Source organism: Danaus plexippus, assembly GCF_018135715.1.
Source record: "Danaus plexippus chromosome 29 unlocalized genomic scaffold, MEX_DaPlex mxdp_37, whole genome shotgun sequence".
Taxonomy (NCBI): Eukaryota; Metazoa; Arthropoda; class Insecta; order Lepidoptera; family Nymphalidae; genus Danaus; species Danaus plexippus.
Genome location: NW_026869858.1, coordinates 797,913 through 815,839, shown reverse-complemented (window position 1 = coordinate 815,839; position 17,927 = coordinate 797,913). Strand labels below are relative to the sequence as shown.

Below are 17,927 nucleotides of genomic sequence, written 5' to 3'. Positions count from 1 at the left end.
TTGGAGGGCATTTCCAGTTACTAAACATATCGCTTTAAAATTTTCTTCGTCGAGAGTATGTACGCATGAAAACTATACGCTCATTTAAAATGTTATAACAATATATTTTATGTTAGTTTAATTAAAGAATCAATATTCGTTTAGTCATCATCTTTATTAATCGACGGTGTAATAATTAAATTGAAAATATCAATTAATATACAACCTCTTTAGTGCATTTAGTAATCTGTCACACGCGTCGATATATTTTAGAGGGCAGCACTTATTGTGTCAAGCAGTTACCGCCCGTGCCCGGGCTGAGACGGATGTATAAGGGGTGTGTATCGATTTTTTCATGACAAAATCACGGTAGCGAAGAAAAAATAAATTCCACGCTACAATCGGACCGTGCTATCATCCGTCATGAGTAAGAGATGCATAATGAGTGTTAAATAGCATCATAAATGCAACCTGTGATAAAATCTCCGAAAACCCGGACTATCGTGAAGGACAAGGAGAGGTCTGCCTGGAAAAGGGATAGGATATAATAGAGGTTTCTGTGTAATTATAATATAAATATCAGATGTGTGTGTTGAGTTACATTTTTGAACAACAGCTTTTAATGTGAATCGTATTTATGGTGAGTATTGTGATTGATAAATTTTAATCTTTTTAAAACACGCTTTTTCACCAAAAGACTAGTTTTTTTATTTTTCTTGTGATGTGTAAAATTGAATTGTATAATATAGTGTAAATTAGGCTGTTAATTTTAAAATTTCCAGCTTAAAATTAAAAAAAAGTTTTTATTTTTTTTTTATTATTAATTTAATATTCGAAATCCATTTCATTTTTTATGGCGAATGCATTTTTAAAATTTTCTCCTATTAATTCAACGTCTACCTAATTTATTTCTATAATATAGAACAAAATATGTCACTTCCATTATTCTGATAATAATTATGTAATGTTTGGTTATTATTAATATATTTTACAAGACTTTAAAATTTCTTTTTTAATAAAAAAGACTGTGTTTATCGGACATATTGAAAGTAAGAATTAAATGGCTGGCATAATTTACAATTAGTCTTTAAATATAACAAATAAATAGAAAATATCAGTAGTTCTGTTTAATTGAAAGCCACGCAGTGAGCTTAAGTGAGTTAACTTTTATGGCCCAAAGCTATAATTCCGAAAGTATTTATGGAGGGCGAATGTGTGTTATGTGAGAGACTTACGAGTTACGTGTGTACTACAATAAATTACGTTGAGAAGTTATAGGAAACGATAAACACACACACACACACACACGTATATATATATGTATATAATCCTACATGTATAATTACGTACTTATGCAGTGTTTATGTACAATATTATTACGTGACAGTTTGTAAGGATGTTTGTAAGATATAGATGTATTTTGCTCTATCACCTACAAGCTGTTAAACAGATATTGATTGCACATTACAGTGATGTAAATTACACCCCAGAATAAGACACACGTTACAAGTTATCCCGAAGTTCATCATGTAAATGTGTTGTATGTTTTAAGGCGATAGATGTCGCTGACTGTTGGTTAAGAGATACTTATACTTTGACAATACACTGTACTACTCTTTGAGAACAATTGCGAAGTAAAAGTGGACGAAGTCGCCGGCTAGAACTAGTTATCTATGATTTTCGCGTGTACTCATTTAAATGATACTAAGTTTAGCGGTTACTATGAGTTTTTTTTATTATTTAATAATCTTCGCGTACGTCCGTACGGAGTTTTAATTCTTATTTTCTAGATGATTGAAATTTAATGTAAATATATATATATATATATATATATAAAGGTATTCTACAATTAAAACGATACTAATTTTCCGGTTACTAAGCATTTTTTTATTATTTTATATCAACATAATCCCTACGTTTCGGTCCCTTTGCACTTTACAGCGACCGTGATCACTGACAGACGATATGAGAGTTTCCAGTCGGGATCGTGTATATATATAATAAAAAACGAGTAGTCCTCAAAAAGCATAGTTTCATTTAAACGTGTATATAAAAATCTCAGATATTATTAGGTATTTAGTCTACAAGTTGATTGTTTGTAGAGAAAGAATGAGCGTCACTATTAAACACTATGTAAGGACTTGATTCAGATCCGGGGTGCACCAACATAGCGGCCGATGGCTTTCGCAGTGGTTTTAGTGAGTAGGGACCTGCCCAGGTCGAGTCTCACACATCCTCTCCGGCCCCACCAAGGCCGGTGAGACGGCTCGTAAAAAGAGTTTCCCTGCGTCATAAAAAAAAAAAAGGACTTGATTATTACTTCACTGTTAGTACTTGAGATTAATGAGACGTTCTTAGGATGTTTACACAAGATTTCTATGTGTAATATTTTATATAAGTAACTTATTTGATAACAATTAAATCTCTTTAAACTGCGATACACGTGTGTTGTCAAGGCATGTTAATATTTGTGCTTGTAAGTACGAAGCTCGGAGAAAGCATTGAGTCGAGGCCTGCGACCTTGGCATTATGCGGGTATTTTTTTTTTAATATGAAACCCCTTAGTTTCATTTGAACCTTTCACAAGAAGAAAGAGGAGTTTTTGTGGTGAAAATTGGACTTTTTGTGATGTCGATTTAAATTTGTGATTGCTTTACTTAACTGACCTTTAACCTTGTAGTTATTTTAACCTCACGTTTAAGATTTTTATGCCTTTTGTATCTATAAATTTATATTGATATGTGTCTTTGATAAGGGGATATTTTTTCGTATCATTGTTTATTTTAATGCTATATCAGACTATCCTTAGCACTGGTTAACATGGTACTAGAATGGAGGGTCGCGATCTCACCTAAATACAGGCAGTGTGGACGTTTTTCACTCGTAAATCGTCAGATTCCTTTTAGCGACGAACCATCCATTTTCACTGATAAATTTTATTAAAAAACATTACATATACGTCATAGTTTTTTTTCCTTAAATCCCCCCCCCCCCCACAAGTTACAAGACATCCGTCTTATCGTTTGTACTTTAAGTGGACGTCAAATTAGATTTAGTTATAAAAAAAAAATCGCAAGCGTAAAGCTTGAAATTTAGCAATCAAAGACACGATATAACTTTGGTCACGTGACAACAGTGATAACTCCCGCGTAATTTTGGTGACAACATTTCGTTCTGAATCATATGACACGTTAAATATGTTGCGTTAAGTGTTTTTGGCAAACACCTCCCATCCGTTTGAACGCTTCAACACCTCCGTGGTGCTGATCGAGAATAACGTCAGTCCAGGGTCGACTGCATTTTCATTTATTTATAAATCATCATCGTATGAGATTTTATACTTACAGTTTGAAGTCCTCACGTGGATTTCCTTACTAAGGTTTTTTTTTTACTTTTGAAAATGCACCGAAAGTTTGTAGGTTTTTAGCCACGTTAAATTTAATCGATGATGACACGAACTATTTTAACAAAGATACGAAGATCACTTATATAGTTATATAGATAAAACATATACATTTGATGTATTTACTGCTCGCAACCACGAAATGATAAAATTTTTGCGAGTACACATTTTATTGAAACTATTGTCGAAGGACGTACTTCGCATATATAAATATTTTCAATCATTCTACCCTACGTTTCAGTCACTTAGAATCAACCGTGATTACAACACTATGATCTCGTATAGCGTAAAATATAATAAATAATAAATACGCCCTGTATTCATGAAATTATATTTTTCGGATACAACGTATTTTTTTATAATTTTATATCTACGTGAATCGTAAATTTCTGTTCCTTTACAGCAACCGTGATGACGGAAAGACGAGACGATCTTGTCTAACCATGCTCAAAAAAGGAATAGTAATAGAAAATCATTGTTTCGTTTAATATCTTACCACAAGTTTGCCGATTACTACATAAACAGAGTTACGGGGTTTTCATTCATAGATCACATAATATAGTGTTAATATAATTATGTATGAAACGTTAAACTATTCGTATGTAGTTTGATACAAACTTAAATTAAGCGTACTGATACACTGTGGCAATGTAATTAACGAAGGCCTTCCCCAATCACGGTCCTTCTAAAATTAATAAACAAAAATCTTTTTCACATGCGTACATGTAATTATTATATATCAATTTAAAGCGCTCTTTAAAATAAAATGCATACAAGTTATTTAAGCTAAGTATAAATTTACGCTTTGAAATAAAAATGGGAACGAAGTAAAGAGTATTAACGTTTGAGATAAAATATTTTTTTTAGAGAAACGCCTACTGTGAACATCTGTCCGTCTGTAACCATATTCTCGTGAGCCCTGATAGAGAGACGGTGAATATTTACATAGATTATATAGTTTTATAGCATACAAATACCAAGAGGAACATAATGAAATTTTTAACTAAGGCTCTCATACAAAAAACTTGAGATTCCTTCCATAGATCATTCTGTTACCATAGCCTTATACGAGAGTCTTGGCTGGTCCTCTCGCTTATGGAATATATGTTAATACGTTGCTTTATGTTGATATTTTTTTATGGGTCAACGGTTTAATCCACATGGCGACTGTCCAATACGTTGGATGGTCCCATAAATGTAGGGTAGTTTGAACTTTATATGAAGTTAGATGCGTGTGTTTTTGTTAGTAATCCTGTAATTCTTTACTGTTACGCATTATTTATTTATTATTATGTTTTACTTTTGTTGCTTGGAAGGTAAGAGCTATTTTTTTTTTTTGATGCGGTAAATTTTCGGAAGAAAAATATATGTGTTGTCCTGGACTCTCCGATACTTGTGACTACGCGTCCGCACTGTCTGATACAGCAACAGTTTTCGTGTTTGTCGGATAGGAGACCTCAATGAACATGTTTATATATAAAAAATTGAGTTTCACTAGCGATAACACAATTAATTGTAGCTAACAACAAAGCATCTCTCACCCATTATTACCTGGCACTCATAGCTAAGTTGTTGCGTTTAGTTACAAAAACGAGAAAGGCTTTAAGAACTTGCCACAGATGAAAGGTGCGAGGCAGTCTCGACTTGAGCGCCATTGTTTTGGCGAACAACAGTTTCAGGCTTCAGCCGGAACACGTCGCTTTTACCGCCATTTTTTCGAAGTGTTTTGAGAGCGACTTTTGTGGGTATAACAAACTTGAAGTCGAGAGTTCAAAGTGGTTTTAACTTAGTAGTTAAATCCACGGTTTAGTTAATTATATCTATATATATATATATATATGATGTTGATTTTCCAATTAACCGTCAAATAGATATGGAGTTTTCTTTCGTTGATCAACTTTATATTGATAGTATTCTCTTCTAATTTCACGTGACTACTTTAGAGAATTTTGTTATTAACTAAATATGAATTATGTGACTATCACTTGAAAATTATTAATTAAGAGTTCAGAGGTAATGTTTAATCGACCGTAAAAGATCTTATTTAACTTACGTAAAGAGATAAAACCATAAAAAAAAGGTTTAATTTTATATGGAAAATCAATTTACAAGCAGATATTAGTTCCTATGAATTACACTTCAATTTTGGCTACTATTATAAAGAGATTTTTTGTTTACCTTACTCTTATTCCTAACCTTCAATAATTAGTAAAAATTTATAGTTCACAAATATCCTGAATCACGCCTTATTAAATCAGCTATCTGTCAGCGAAAGTCCAATCGAAATCAGCCCAGCTGCTTCCGAGATTAGTCGCTTCAAACAGAAAGACAGACAGACAAAAAATCCACCCATAATTAATAGCTAAACAGCTGTCATTTTTATAATATATACAAAAACTATGAACATTATAATGTTTTAATGAAATCTTTAAGAATCTTTACAAAATGCCGTTTTAAAATCCGGGCTCAGCATGTAAATGGTGACCTATTAAAATTTGTCCCACATTTCTCCCAGTGTCACTTGCCCAAATGTCGAGCGTTCATAACATGGGTTAAGGGCTCCAACACATTTTATAACCGTCCAAATCGACTTTGTTTAATTTAACATAATGTTTGTTACCCAACATGTTTTTCATTACACGCTTTTAAAATATTTCAAAATTTTACATTACAGCCGTCTGTTGTGTATGTATGTTAATTTTAACTGTCTAACGTCTAAGACTTTCGCGAGTATTCAGTTAAATAAAACTAATATTTTCGGAAGTACTACGGGTTTTTAAATTATTTTAAACTACACACCCACGGCACGACGTTTGATTACTTTTTCAGCAACCGTGATCACGGTCAGACGAGATGAGAATGTCTCTCAGTTGGCCTTGTTATTTGTGATATATTACTGGTCTTATTTTTATTTTTAAGTTTAGCTTAGTACCTAAAATGCTAGGTTTTGAAGTAGCCGTCGTTGAGTTTGTTCAAAATTTTATTCATTATATTAATGGCTCCAACCAAATACGTTTTCAAGGACCTTAAAGCTAACGATTTATGAACCTTAGCCTCCAGACCTGCTAATCAGTAAACGCAAAGTTGCCATAAAAATTTGAACGGCCTTGCTCTTTATGTTAAATGCGATATTTAGCGGAAATATTTAGATTTTGACGATAAAATGCCTAACATCAAGGTACAAACTTAAGGGGCAGATAACTTAAGATATGTCCCTGGAAAGGAAAGGGAGATATATGAGATAGAGTAAAACATACTGTAATAGGAGTTTCAATTAAGAAAATAAAAAGAAAATAGTAAAATATTAATTGGAAATAAAGAATAAATATTTATTACGTGTAAGTTTCGAACCTACGATACTGGGATAAAGTGAATTACTTACTTACTTACTACTTACTACTAAGCTATTGTACCCTACCCGCCTTGGTATGAATCGTTCATCTTCTCGAGACGGAGATGCCATCTATGAAGGTTTCTATCCAAATATTTACAGACAATTCCATACCAGGTTTCACAATTCTATGAGCTTTAACTACCCTCACATTATATGACCTGTCTGATATTAATAAATTTAAATAACGATCAACTCGTAAGTTGAATTAGATATTTTTATTGTGACTAGAGTAACTTCCATTGTACAGAATAATAAATGTCACGAATTTTTGCATTCTCTTATGGATATTATAATACGTGAAGCAAAACGCAAACAGAATAACGTGGAATTTAGTACAGTCAAAGTTTATATGGGGGAAGTGTACAACTATATTACTTATATAAAATGTATTAGAAATATATTGTATCATATAAAATAAACATCACACACACTACCGCGACTCACACACACATATACAAATGTGTATAAAATAAGACCGATATAATATACGCTCGATGTGAAGTACCTAATTGTATTTTCAATAGTACTGACATAACGCACTGGTCATTGGTCTTCCTGGATAAATTACGGATATAAAAATGTAATTGTAAGGGAAATTAAGTGTCACAAATACGAAGTGACCTCATTGTCATTGACTTTGAATTTGTTTTGTATATAAATAAAGGTTCAATAGCTGGATTGTTGCAGATTCGACGGACTTTTCGTTCTTTACGTTACGAGTATCGTTAAAATATTAATGTATGTTAATTTATGACTCCCGATTTACATTTTAGCTTACATCAAACTGAAGCCGTATATTTGACCTATTTCAGTCGCCCCTTAAATTCTATAAACCAAATCAAGTCCTGGCATATGGATTGTGAGGATGCGGTATCTTCAGTTGTACCAGAAACCAAAAAGATTTATATAGAAAATATATTCGTTAAAGACGCCGTGTATGTATGATTTTGAACGAGCAAAGTCGGGGCAGCATCGTTGTATAATATGATAACAATTGATGTTGCTGACTACACAGAACGAACTCCTTTCTGAGCGACGTAGAACATTCCTGATACAACAAGCAATGTGATGGCATTGCTATACTGTCATCGAAGCAATCATGTAGTCTTAGGTATAAGTTGTAGTGAAGTAATTTTTATTATAATTTATATATGTCTAACAGTCGTGGTGGCCTGAAAGGTAAAAGGCCCGCCTCTCATGCATGAGGGCGCGGGTTCGAAACCTGGCAAGTACCAATGTGATCTTTTCCGAGTCATATGTATTTTATAAGAGTATTTAGACACCACTGGCTGGGACAGGCTACAGCAACCGTGATCACGGGCGGACGAAGTGTCTCGCCTCGATGTGACCATATCGTCTGCTCATGATCGCGGTCGCTGAAAAGTAACCGAAACGTCGGGAATATATAGTTTTAACCAAAAATAAAGCACGCGTAGTGTATCCGAAAAATCTTAGTTTCATATATATATATATACATTTTCACATATTTTTATTCAAATAAATTTGTTTTTAAGGTCGTAATATCCGCGGAGTTTATTTTCATTTTCTAAGAGGTCACCGTCAAGGACGAATAGCTATCGCCAGACCTTATCGCTTAACACAGCGGTATGGTTATAAGGCGCACCCAAAGCCCGTTAACCTTGCTTCAGGTGTCTAGAGATTCTTCAGTGATGGAGTGCTCCTCCATCCTCTTTGGACCAAGCAAAAAACTCTAAGATCTGAATGATATTAATACTTACGTATTTTCAACGTTTTAGCCAGTTGTTTTATTTCCGTTGTCCCTTAAATGGAAGTTTTTCATTGGGTCGTTTTATCTTCGTCCGGAATTTCACTCCGTGTCCGTATTTTTCGGGACCTTCATATTTGTCGTATAACACAAAATACCAGTTAAATTTTTGTTAAAACGCAGCTGGTGTGAGTGTGTGTGATTATAAAATTAATTAGGAGAGTATAGATTATCGATTATTTTCACCATATTTTTTTGATAGTTGAAGTGGCTATTGTTAGCTTCTTTTCGAAAATTGAATTACTTTCCTCAGTCATAGACCAACGCAGCTCCACAAATTTTTTCTGCGAATTAACTAACTATACATGGAATGCAAATCAGGTGGATCTTCTCCTACTTAAGGAATATAAAAAAAAATTATAAAAAAATCAAACCTATTAGAAATATTTTCCAGCAGTTAATGGTTCAGTAATTGTATACACATTCGTCGCTTGACTCCCAGCGCTTGTTATGCCTTTCGCAGTCAAACTTACCATAAGTAAGTAGCGATATACGAAGTAAGTGGCGATATACTTCTAAGTCTTTATACTTTATTTTTAAAGGCAACAAGTCCTTAATGGGTTAAAAAATCAGTCTAGCAGATATAATTTTAATAGTTGACAGTTTAAAAGATTTTCGATATGAAAAATCTTATTATTAATTATATCTTCATATAGTTTTATATATAATGTGTTACATAGTCAAATGAAAGAACATTTGTAATAAACTAAAGAGTAATTCCATAGAAAAACTTTCTTGAATTTTTCTTTTAAATCCGTTAGCGCGAGGTTTTTAATCTGTTCTCGTGGAACTGAATGAATTTTTAAAATGGCGGTCGCTTTAACTCTGCCATTTTAAATAACGCCTACATTTGAATTTCTCTAAAAACTATACTTATTTTAGATGTATTTAAATTCAAAGTTAAAATTAGAAAAACCATCAACCATTATTGAAATTGCGAAAATGCTTTTATTGAAGTCGGTTTCGTGATTCAGGATGATGATAATATCAAAATTGCAGAATTCTTGCCTAATTTTGACTATAGACTCATTTGCAATTATTTTTCCGAGCTGCAATTTCTGGTTATTGATCTATTAAAATTTTTACCATTAATTGTTAACCTTCAAATAGACAGACAATTCCCACGGTAGTAATCAATAAATAAAATTAACTATTCACTTACATATATATATTAGTTTACTTAAATATGTCTGTACATTAAAGATATATGAGAATTTATTGGGGCACTTCATCATAATGGCACAAAAAAACAATTTATCTTGAAATCTTTGTGTGTTTGTCTGTCATTTTGAAGCCTTAATGTCGGAGACGAAATACAGCTTCTTGCAGTGCCCACACATATTTCGACTCATTCAATTGTACCTCGTTTAAAAAAAATTAAAATTTGATAAAATAAGCCTAATTTTAAATAATTTCGCTAAATAAATATCATTTGTGTAACGTTTATTATTTTTTTTATGTTAGCATTAATGTTTGTGATATAAATATAAACGCCTCTCGTATTAGGCACGTTGGCGTTTTTCCAAGACCGTACTCGAGAACCACTTGCTGTGATATCATCAATTAATTGTCAGAAACGATCCGTTTACTTATCGATTTCTCGATAGGGCTTCGTGTTTTAACCTTTTTAAGGCGATATTTAAAAAAAAAATGGCTTGATATAAACTTATTTTTTTATGCTATGGCTTCATTCGCACCGGAATCGTGGAATATTCTGCCAATGTCAACGTTTTTATTTGTTGGACGAATTATAATCTTGAGTACTGTGTGGAGGTAAGACGAAGGAGTTTTTCCTATGGAATAAAAGTGTTTATTTTATTAATATATTATTTTTTTACACATCGAACAATAAAAAAATATATATGAATGAAATCCAAATCTTATTAGATTTCATTAAATATAAGATTAAAAAAAAATGTGTTGTAATGATGCAATAAGCTATTAAGTAGCAATAGTCATATCACTAATTCAAATATGCATGCATGCATGAATTACAGTCCAACATTATTTAATCTGTACTGCATATGTTGAAGATATATTGAAATCTATTTAGTACTATTTTGATGTAAAGCAAAAAAAAAAATCCACAAAGATATAAAAATAATAATTCCTTGATAATAACAAATTATTTGCAATAAATAAAAATGTCACTTCATTTAATGACACATTAAAAATGTGTAAAAAAAAAAACTATTCTCGCGCCATATTTACCACGGATAGTGAATTGCCACTTCAGAAGTTTCATTTCCCGCTCTTTGAGCTGTCTAATGGCGGCCTAGAAAAATGTTTATGAATAAAAATGTTGCATATCTCGTTTCGTGATATAAATTAGCTACTAAATTTTCGGATGTTGCGTTACTATAGTTATTTTCAATTACAAAGGAACAGTTATTTTAGGATTTTTTTTAGTAAAAATGCGTTCGCTTTAACAGGATTAAATTTTCCTGGAATTTAACCGAACGTAACTTAAAATCAAGAGTGATAAGAAGTGTTATTAACTTTAATTGGGACCTCCAATATTTTTTCTTTTTTTGTATTATATATACAGTTTATTACAAATGATCGTGGTGGCCTGGAGGCTAAAGCCTAGCTTCTCATACGTGAGCACGCGGGTTCGAAACCTGGCACGTACCAATGTGATCTTTTCCGAGTTGTATGTACTTTCTAAGAATATTCAGACACCACTAACGGACGGTGAAGGAAAACATCGAGAGGAAACCTGGAATTATAATTTCAAATTATAAGTTTGAAATCGTCTTGAGCAAGCCTGGTGATTAATGCTCTAACCTTCTCCAAGTGAGAAGAGGCCTTTGCTCAGCAGTGGGCTTCCGGTAGGCTGATGATGATGATGATTACAAATGATTAAACATTTTAAAGATGTTATAAATATATTTTATTCAATTTGACCGTAACATGTTTTTTATGTCAACTATTGTGAAAAACATTTCCCTTTATATTTAAAAACAAAGAATTTTATTCATAAAATAAAACATTCATTATTCTCTTGACACAAGTATTATATTCTGCATGGCAGAACGCGTGCTGCATTTGCGTTCTAATTTACGTGAATTTATAATAAAAGGTTAAAAAAAAAATTACATTACACTTTTTCTCGTCTTATATATAATTTAATTTATATTTTCAGTTTAGTTTAAACAATACGACAAACTATAAGTTCTCTCTCAGGACTTGGTCAGTGTGAACTTTAGCGTATACAAATATATATATATATATATATATATATATATATATATATGTCGTCTTGTTTGTCCACATTATTAATTATGTTGAAGTCTTGCCGTTGTATCGATTGAAGTTGGGGTTTGCTTAATATTGTTGACACATGCTTTATTATGGAGTCAAATGGGTCAAAAGCAACCCAAATAAGCAACTGGGTTAGACCCGGCATCTGTATCATAGTTTTATAAGACAAAGTAAAACTTAGTCTATGAAATTTACATATAACATCAAACAATGCAAAAAATCTTATATATGACAAATAAATTTAACTAAGCAAGTAATGTGAAAGAAAAGGATTTTTAACAAGAATATCTGTAAGAGTATATATAAAATATATTTTTTAACTAAACAGTAATTTTACCGGTTTTTGTTTAAAAAAAAATACAAATTCTCTTTCATGTCAAACGTGTGTCACACAAAATGGCCGAACTGTCAAAAAGTACGGACTTGATTAATGTCGTCTTACAAACGCGTGTTGGAATAACGAATATTCACAAGACGGATTGTTTGTCCGTCGTGTTATTTACGGATTTTTTTTTCCTTATCCTGACATAGAAGTACAATATTATATAAATATTATTGCAACTTTTTGAATACATCTCTCTTTAAGACGACAAAGTTATTCCTTATTTCACCAGCTATTTGCCAGTAGGAGTCCCATCATAATCTACCTAGACGTTTCAGAGATTAACTTGAACACACAGAGAGTCGTTCAAAAATTAAAGAATACGTATTTTTTATACATACCTCATCTACATTAATATTGATTATGTATAAAAATTTTACTTTCACATAATATAAGTTACCATAAAAACTCGAACTTCGGTAAATCCTAAGATTTTCCAGTAAAACCTATGATTTACCAACCACACTGTAAATTGAAGTAAAAAATAAAGAATTCCTCATTGTTTTATTCCCAAAACCAACATCTAACAGCTGACGGCAGTAAAAACTAGAATTTACTTAATTAGTATGGTAAAAACCACATAAAAATCGTTCTATTCTCAACATTTAACACCTTAATTCGGTACATCCTAAGTATAAACTGACAATATTAAGATTTACCTTACTCCGAGCTTTCACTGTAACATAGTACATAGACGTGTTCATTATTTTTATGTGTTTATACTATACTTGTACGTAAGCCGCTAGTGTGGATCGTATAAAGTCGAGTTCAGAGATCCGCTCAATATGTATGTATATATTTGTCTGATTTGGCCACAGAAACTGCTCGGGATAAACCGGGAACCCGCAAAACTCAATAACATGCTCACCCTTAGTCCGCATTGCAAGTATCAACGTATTATTGAATGTAACGAGAGACGCTTCGTATGTAGTTTCCGATTCGTACTAAGCGTATGCTCATCAAAGAGGATGAGACTTCTAATAGGGACCGAGTGGAAACTTCGCTTTATCAAAATGAACTCAAAGTTACGAAAGCCTCAAACACAGTCTAGATACGGTTTAGATGTACGGTTCAAAGTTTAAACTAACCACCAGACAATATAAAAGGTCATAGGGTATAACAAATATGTTAAAAATAATCTATGAGAGACGAAAGTTGACAGCATTTATGGATTCACTTTGCGGGTGCCGGGTCTATTGCGAGAAGGCAGAATAATATTTTGTGATCTTACCCCGCCTGCATGATCACAGTGAGCACGGAGCGTGTCATTCCACATTCATAAATTTTCATATACGACACTAGGATAAAGAATAACTAGTTGATAAACAAGTGAATAGAAAAATTTTCATCATCTTTCATAAGCTTTCATGTAGTATGTAGATAATGAATGTATAAAGGTTTTATTTTACTTTCAAAACCTTGAAAATATACATTTTATATGACATCCACGTCTCGTCCGCCGGTGATCACGGTTACTGCAACGTAACGAAACGCGGAGTGTGCTGTTAAAGTAATAAAAAAAAAACGCGTAATTAGTTAATCAGAAAATATTAGTTTTATTAACATTGAAAATAGGTTAATTTTTAATCTATGTATATAAAAAAGTGTTAGTTACACTGTTTAAAACAAAAAAACGGTTTAGCGGAACACGCTGAAAATTCGTGGCGAGATAGTTTGACCGAAAAAAATAACTTACCATTTAAAATCTTCTTATTCACGGCCTCTAAGGATCGAACCCGTCATTTCGTCCTGTTTCATGAGCCACTGAATTCTGTATTTTGGAGCAAAGGTGACATAAATATTTGTGAAAATATTATAAAATACAGACCTCAATTTGATTGTTTTAAAAGCGCCATGGAATCCTTAAGTGTTTTTCCTGTAAACGATAAATGAACCAAGTTGTAGAGAACCTATTACTTTAAGTAATTTTGACCTTTTACAGCTATAAATGTATAGCTTTAAAAGGTCAAAATTACTTAGTAGGACCTTAGTATGAAAACCCTTCTGATAAATACAATAAATATGTCCATAGCGTGTCACTAGCTCATTTATATACCTTAAAATAACTTGTGACAAACAAATAGACGTAATATTTCCGTAGCTTGAACAGAGATGTTCGTTTGAACCAAAGAAACATATTTTGGTGTGAGATCAATCTTATCATACTAATATTTTTTGCTCTTTCCCTGACATATATATATATTTTTTTATGTGAAAGGCGGCAAACGATCATACGGCCTACTTGGTGGGCAGTAATCACCGTCGCCGTGGACATCCGCAACATAGATTTTGCGGATGCATTGCCGACCTTGGTTGTTTAGGAAGAGGGAGGGGTGGGAATAAGGAAATGTCAGGAAAGGATTGGAACAGCGAAAAGGCAACCGGCTCTCTCACTCATCAAACGAAACGCAGCCATTAAAGACTACTTCTGTGAAAGGGTGGTACTTCACCTGTCGAGCCAGCCCAAATTTGAGCTTAGTGACTTGACCACAGCTAGGCTCTACCGCCTATCAAAAATTAATATATTTTCATGGAATATAGCGGTAAATTGGTTTACACATCAGAGTGCGGCATAGACGATAAATTATCCCGCAATACCCTAAAGTTTCCACGGAATAACACTTGTTTCGCATTAAGTCACATTACGTGACTGTAGATGTCGCTGATGCTAGATTGCCATATCTATGTTTGCAGCACGATTTCCCTTGGAGTAAAATTTCCGAAGTTGAGCGGAATAAGTGGCAGTTAAGAACTAGTATGATAATATGTACCATAATAGTAATTAATTCAGCTTTACAAATACATACTTATATGTTTGGTGAGGGTAGTCATAAAACATGTGGTAAGACAGTTCTTGAGAAAGACGTTACGTCTGGTAAAGTGTCACGGTATTTTAACCTTACTATAAGTTTTCCAACGTCACACTACACACGGAGCGTTTCGGTTTACGGTTTTTTTGTTTTCATTTTTATTATCTTGATATTATCTGAGGATTTGTGAATGAAGACTGTCAACGATCCGTGTGACTATAAATGCATATATTTATCTATTGTTAATACAACAAAGCACACGCAAAATTACGCATCATTACTTACATCATTAAAGTATGACATTTTCATGTTCACGATTAAATGAGACTAAGTTTTTCGGACAGTTACTGCGAGTTTTTCATTATTCTATATCTCCATGATCCCGACGATGGACACATTCACATCGTCCGTCCGTGATCACGGTTGATGTGAAAAACCGAAACGTCGGGTTTGTGATATAGAATATATATAAAATGATAAAAAACGCGCAGTATTGAAAAACTTTGTTTCGAAGAATGCTATTATTATAACTTTGTTCGTTTAAAGCGGAATATCGCTTACAGCTAATATATCCGACGCCGTACTTGTAAGGGAACCGCTCATTAAACGAGACCAATTTACGTACCTCGGTATTCATGGAGCGAAAATTAAATTAACGTCTATATGAGAATTTGCATTTATGCAACCAGGTCTAGCATAATTAAGTACTTTGAGATTATTTGTTCTGTACTCTAGTCTCATGTGTATGCACGTTGAAATCGAGCGATGTATGACCAATTTTTTCATAAATGTCACCTTCCTATCGATACTCTATGATAATTGATTATTTCACGTTCATTAGTACAATAGAATATAAATGTTAGTATGTTTAACATTCAGTGACGTCACACACATTGAGGAATGTCCACGGATCGCTGTATATGTGTGCGTGAGTTGTGATAGTGTGTGTGATGTTTATTTTATATGATTCAATATATTTCTAATACATTATATATAAATAATATCTTTGACAACCTCCTCTTTATATAAACTATGACTTTAAATTCCACTTTCATCTGTTGGGGCAGTTCTTTAAAAGAGGGCCGCAAAGGTTTCGCTTCGCTTATTAATATTATGTTTTCTATTAAAATTTTCATTCATATGAATGGAAAATTGGATCATTTACTTGGAACTCGTTTTTATTAGTCGTCCATGAAATATGCACAGCATATAATAGTGCATGCATGCAACTATTATTATTCGAGTGAGTTACGTATTACGTAACCCCTATTTCCGCTACGAGACATTCGGTTAAAGAGATCAGACCAACAATTTTCGTTTAAATGTTCACATAATAAAAAGAACGAAACGACAATCATAACTGATAAATAAAGACTTTAATGTTAGCTTCAAATTATTTAAATCAAAACGAGTTTAGCGCTGTCTAGGAGCTAAGTATGGACTTAGTTTTGTTAAAATAAATTAGGTTCTAGACTTAAATAAATATTTAATTATCATAAGAGGGCCCATCATTACGATATTCATATAGATATAATCATAAAAACATTCAGATATGATAATAAAACAGGAAAACCAGTGGATTTATTACAGGCAAATATTATTTGTCTTAATTCTCTAATCTTAATCAAAATCTAAGTTTACTGTCAGTTTTCAGTAGATTACGTGGAACGCTCGGATAGACATGCTTGTAATGTTTAAAATATATTACTATCATATTTCTAATTCGGTAAAAACAATACTTAATGGACCTGCTCGCACAAACGGACATAGTTGAATTGAATTCAAACAAAAGTATCAATTTTCAAAACCATTTCAAACGGCGTTGTTGGCGCGCCTCCAGCGAGCGGCACTCGATTGAATTGCTGTGTTTTTTTGGCGTTGCTCGCGTGTAAATATTGTTGGATTTAGATCCTGTGTTCGCACGTTTACCAGTACTCTGGAACACAATAAATTTGAACACTTGCAGCGTGTTTCAAACGTGATGTAACTCACTTTCCACAGAACTTTTGAGCACGGAATTTCTAATTGTATCTATAAATTATTTACAGAAGAAACCTTATCTTCATAACATGTCCGGGTTAACATAAAAAAAAAATGCACATGAAAACAAAATCATTCAAATAAGACCTACATTTAATTTAAGACCTTGTCATTAAATTTACCAAACAAAAAAAAAAAAACTAATTCCTCGGACTTAAACATGTGAACACGCGTCCGAACAATTTTAAATAATAACCGCCGTACAGAAAACTATTTACAAATATCGTTTATCTAACAAGTAATGTGTTTACGAAATAAAACGCTGAGCTGATAATAAAAATAGGCTGCTTCATAAAAACATCAAAAGATAGTTTACGATTATGGACTCTGATGATGTATTTGTAATGTATACTAGCTCCTGCCGGCGGATTTGTTTAAATTACTTTTTAGTCCCTAACGCCTAAACTGAGTTTGAAGCGTATATCTGTCTGTTTGTGGCATCGTAGCTCTCAAACGGATCGACCGATTTCGATTCGTTTTCTATCATTTGAAAGGCAATTTCTTTGCGATGGACCTTAGCTGTATTTGGTTAATATTGGTCTGACAGTGCAAGAGTAGGAGCTCTTTTCCAAAATGATGTAAGGCATTTTTGACGTATTGCTCACTACGTGCGAGTATAGTGTAAGAGGATCATGTGATAACTTCGATCTGATTCAACCAAGAACGTCTCTTTACTTTAGGATTGTTCCTCAAACTACAAGTAATTAAGTTTTTTAATTAAAATATTCCTATCCGCACGGTTACTATTTGTTTGTTACAGACAGAATACCGGGCGTTTCGAGTTAAATATTTGCACGTGCTGCAAACTCAATTTATATACTGTTCGCGTTTAAATTGTAAGTAATAAAAAAAATATCCTATAATTCTTT

At 32.8% G+C, this 17,927-nt stretch overlaps 1 protein-coding gene across 1 annotated transcript in view; it reads left to right on the top strand.

The window, feature by feature from the left end:
* The first annotated feature begins 277 nt into the window (after positions 1 to 277).
* Positions 278 to 17,927, top strand: part of LOC116776783 (Kv channel-interacting protein 1) — a 38,383-nt gene continuing 20,733 nt past the window's right edge. Inside the window, exon 1 of the mRNA XM_061529212.1 lies at positions 278 to 619. The gene's annotated coding sequence lies outside the window, so the exon portion shown is untranslated. The remainder of the gene's footprint in view (positions 620 to 17,927) is intronic.